The sequence below is a fragment of the Anastrepha ludens genome, chromosome 3 (assembly GCF_028408465.1).
Source record: "Anastrepha ludens isolate Willacy chromosome 3, idAnaLude1.1, whole genome shotgun sequence".
NCBI lineage: Eukaryota > Metazoa > Arthropoda > Insecta > Diptera > Tephritidae > Anastrepha > Anastrepha ludens.
The window spans coordinates 59,442,667-59,448,048 of record NC_071499.1 but is presented as its reverse complement, the minus strand read 5'-3'; positions in this window follow the sequence as shown (position 1 = coordinate 59,448,048).

Genomic DNA, 5,382 nt, shown 5'->3' with positions numbered 1-5,382 from the left:
CTTATCAGAGTCACCTACTGCATACATAGGGGAAGCTTTCTTAAACGGGTCTTAATGTTTTAAGTAGTACAAGGAACCAAGCGAGAGGCTGTATTATTACCTTTATAGTGGAATATTATTTATGATGGTGTTGTTTGACTAAATCTGCCTGGCAACACAAAAATAATTGGCATTGCTGCTGAGATAAAGGGTCTTTCAAAAGACGTGCCTAGATGTTGTTTCAAAAACAAATCGTGTAAAAATTTATATTTTCCCATATTTTTATTGAAAATGTGAAAAATTACAACGTTTAAACGCCCTCCATGAGTACGTCTACAGGCTGTCATATAAGAATGAAATTTTTCAAGGACTCGCTCACACATTATTGCATTGACATTGACACATAGACTTTACTTTTCAAAAAATACCACAAAAAGTAGTCTAGTTGAGTTAGAGCGCATGATTTTGGTGACCGGTTTATGTCATTATTGCATGAAATTAAACGAGCGGGAAGCTTAGATCGCAATAATACAATGTTTTCCCGTGTTGTGTGACTTCTGACTCCGTCCAGTTCAAAACTGCATGTCTATTCCTTGAAGGTGAGGCCACAAAAACAATTCAATCAGTTGTCTACCTATAGCGATGACCACTGACTTGAACGAGATATTTTCATTTTCATATTCAAAGAGAAACGGGTCAATTATGCCACTATCCTAAAAACCACACCAAGTACTTTAATGACTGAAATAATTTGGATATGTCAGTTGTGTTCAGCTTTGGTCGATTATTTATTTATTAGAATAATCATTACGAACTATTATTTATTTTTATAACATTACCAAAGGCGCTAGTAGCCAAGACTGTCGGCCTATTCGTTTGATTAAAATCAGCATATTTTATGAATGAGTGCAGCCTTTTATGAGTGCATGATAAAATAATAACAACGGCTTGAGTTCTCTATTAACCGTCGTAGTATCTTTCTTCAACTGAAAACTCGTGACTATTATTCGTTAAGCAAAAACAAAACGGATCAATTCAGTAACTGCACCAATTAGGAAAGGAAAAAAGGAATTTGGCCGCCTACGATGTAATGTAAAACGAATGTAATATACCTGTACTTATATATGTATGTATGTACAAAATTTGTATGTCCTTTAATTGCGACACTGTGCCTTATTTTGTGGCAAACACGTTCTTCAAACATTCTGTGCAAAAGGTACTCGGAATTTATCAGCTGAATGACGTGCCTGATAGACATCGCCAAAATTTTGTTTGCCCCTGGGTTGGTGCCGCTGTTGGTAGTTACTATGCGTATAATTTGGCCGTGATCGGTCATGGCAACATTACTTGCTTCTTTCTGGTGGTCATGCATCGCCTGCGAAGCGGGAAAACATTAATAAAATTAGAAACCTTCTTCTTCTTAATTGGCGCGATAACCGCTTACGCGATTTTGGTCGAGTTTGACAAAGCGCGCCAGTCGTTTCTTTCTTGTGCGAACCGGCGCCAGTTGGACATGTGAAGTGAAGTCAAACTTGATCTTTCCAACGCAAAGGAGGCCTTCCTCCTTCTCTGCAACCACCAGCTGGTACCGCATTGAATACTTTCAGAGCCGGAGCGTTTGTATCCATTCGGTCGACATGACCCAGTCAACGTAGCCGCTGGATCTTTATTCGCTGCGCTATGTCTATGTCGTCGTAAAGCTCATACAGCTCATGGTTCCATCGTCTGCGATATTCGTCGTTGCCAATATGCAAAGGTGCAAAAATCTTACTCAGAATCTTTCTCTCAAACACTCCAAGCGTCGCTTCATCGGATGTTGTCATCGTCCACGATTCTGCGCCATACGTGAGGACGAGCATGATGAGAGCCTTGTAGAGTCTTAGTTTTGTTTGTCGAGAAAGGACTTTACAGTTGCCTACTTAATTCTTGTTGGCAAGAGAGAGGCTACGTGGGATTTCAAGGCCGTCATTGTTATCGGTGTTAATGCTGGTTCCTAAATAGACGAAGTCTTTTACAACCTCGAAATTATAGCTGTCAGCAGAGACGTGGGTACCGATACGCGAGTGTGCCGACTGTTTGGTTGAAGACAGGAGGTACTTCGTTTTTTCTTCGTTCATCACCATACCCAGTCTTTATCCAGTTTAGAGAAGGCAGAATTAACAGCTCGGTTGAAATTGAAAAGTAGAAAGCTACTGCTCGAAAATCTTTGTATAAGTTTTAGAGAATTGACTAAAGATGTTTATATGTCTGCAACCTATCTATCAATCGGAAGTTTGATTCCCAAATAGCTTAATTTTGTCCAAAAACAACATCGGAAGAAAGTAGCTGAAACCATGACTTCTCGAGCTTCTTCTGATGCCACCTTCATGAAACGAAGCGAGTTATAACTTGCGGTGCAAACAAGCGGACAAAATTCGGAATAGCGCCTCGAAAATGAGCCGCAATCCAAAAAAATACAATTCGCAGGAGGAAGGAAAATTCGCTAACTCTATTAGCCCACAACCAATCTACGGGAGGCCGCCACAGCCGAATAGGTTGGTGCGTCACTATCATTCGGAAGTGCGAAGGTTCGAATATTCGTGCATGAAACACCAAAATGAAAGAAAATGTTTTTTTCTAACAGCGGTCGCCACTCGGCAGGCAATGTTGAACCTCCTAGTTCATTTCTGTCATGAAAAAGCTCTACATAAAAAACCATTTGCCATTTGGAGACGGCTTAAAACTGATTCGTGGCACTAAATCAAGGCGTACACCTCAAAAAGGAGGAGCAGCTCGGCCAAATACCTAACAGAAGTGTATGCGCCAATTATTTATTTTTTTGTTTAATCTGTAGAGGATTAAGTCAAGCGCTGGCATAACTGAAGTGCACTAATTTTAGTAAATGTATTAATCATTTGTGTTTTGTTTAACAATTGCGGGCACTTTTTACACAGAATGTATGTATGTATGTATGCCGGCCTACCACCAACAACGTAGAGCTTCCGCTTCCTGGCGCTAACAGCTTCCATGCCACACAAAGCAATACGAGCGTAACAACAATAGCAACTATCGACTTTCAACCGCACCGACAACATCAATTTAGCAAAAAGTCACGGCGGAGCGCCACCTTGCCACTGATGCCATAATTGCACTTCCACACTTTTGCATGGGTTTTTCTCATAATTCTGGTATGGCTGATATATTTATAAACATCTTTTTTGCATATTTATCCTCCATTTGGTCTTCACCCTACCGAAATTCGCTGTGGTATAGTTTTGGCACTTGGGTGCTACATCGGTATTCTCGACGTCAGAAGCGTCGTCATGCAAATTGAAGTTGTAAGTTGCAAAACGACGACGTTTAAGAGAACTGGCACAAGTTGGTGTAGTTAAGTGCCCTGTAGGGAAATAAACTAGGAGCAAGCGGCTTCCTAAATAGTGAATCTCGAACTATTAGTGGTTCGCGTTCATTACACAATATTTTTAAGTACAAATAACTGATGAGTTTTAAACAGATTTTTTTATTATTTTGTATACTGCAAACACAGAGAAAACTGAAAATTCTAATTAAAAAGTTGAAAGTTTTAATGAAACTTTGAATAATTTTATACAAACTTTGAAACTTTGCGTTAAATAGTTTTTATTGCAGTCTGAATTATATTTTTTTACACAATTAGTTGTGTGTTTAAAATTTTGGAAGAATGAACGGTATGAGCTTTACGACGACATAGACATAGCGCAGCGAATAAAGATGCAGGGACTTCGTTGGTTGGGTCCTGTACTTGGAATGTCCAACTGGCGACGGTTAACGCGGGAAAGAAACAACTGGCGCGCTTTGTTAAACTTGGTCAAAGTTTATAATTTTGCAACGGGGTGTATTTGAAAGGAAATCATAAGCGTGCGAATTAAAAGTGGTTAGCGTCAATATCCCGCAACTCATTTAGATTCGACGTAAAGATTATTGAGATCGCACAAAACCTACGTCCACTTTTTACAGGGTCCGGCACTCGAAGTGTGACCGCTCGCGCAGCTGATGGTATCAAATGGCGAAAGAACTGAAAATATCTAACCGTAGAACCCGCCGCATATGGAAAATGATCTCAAAATGAAGACTTACAGGATCCAAAAGACGCATGATCTCACACCAAAGCAGCAACAAGTCAGACTTGAGAGAGCGAAGAAGTTGCTTCGCTTGCCCTTTGTGTTTTCTGACGAGAAAATTTTTCAAATTAAGCTATTCGTAAACTCCAAAAACAATAGGGTTTATTTGACTGACCGTTCATAGGAAAATTTGAGTCATCGATTGGCCACCAGGGGGTAGCACCCGCCACAGGTAATAGTTTGGGCCGCTATAAGCGCAGATGGGCACTCCCCAATCATTGTCATCGAGCCTGGCGTCAAGGTAAATGCGAAATATTATCGGGAAGGTATTCTGGAGGTTGCTTTGAAGCCGTGGGCAGACAACAATTTCGGTGGTAGAGCACAAAGCTCGAGTGAACCAAAAATGATTAGGAAACAACGTTTCGAAGTTCATAACGTCCACACAATGGCGCTCAAGTTTACCAGACGCGAATCCGATGGAATGTTCTCTTTGTCTTAGTCTCGAGCCGCTGAAAAAAGCCGTTTTCCGTTTCGATTCGTCTCTGGACCGTCTCAAGGTCATAGTCAAGGCAAAAGGTGGTCTTATCGAGCAAAAGTAAATTGATTCTTAATTCTGTATGGTTTTCAGACATTTTTCACTTTGAATTGAATAAAAGTAATTTTCCAAACTAAATTATTGACCTTTTTAGTGCCGAGTGCCGGATCCTGTATGTGCTAAGACTTAATTTCCGTCCATTCATCCCAAATTAAAATTTTGTTGAAATGCGAGCTGGTTTAAAGAATTCAGTCCGGAATGAGTTTATTACTTTCTTACTTCTTTTGATTAAATTTTTTACATTTTTATTTATTTTTTACCCCTACTTTTTATTGTATTAATTTTAAAGTAAAACTCTTTACATTTCCCTAAAATTAAATATTTGTACGAAAAATTCACACCAACCTTGCCAACCTTGCACCTTCGTAGGTCTTTTGAAAAGTCCATACTATGTTAGAGAGATGGCACTACCGGCGCGTAGCGAGGCTATGTTTAGTCAGTAGCATATTTTGGAAGAAGGCACAGCAAGTTTCAGCCGAATCGGTCAATTTTTTTACGTTTGGCATTCGTTTGAATCGAGGAAGTCGATTGATTTTCGTTTTCCATCATGACAACGCAGCAGTTCACGCCACAGAAGTTGTGGTCTCCAAATTAATGAAAATACGGTTCCAAATCGTCGTATATTCTCCAGATTTGCACCCCTCTGATCCCTCGGACTACTATTTGTTCCCTTATTTGAAAAAATTGCTGACGGGAAGAAGATTTTATTCAAGCGAGGAGGTGATTGCA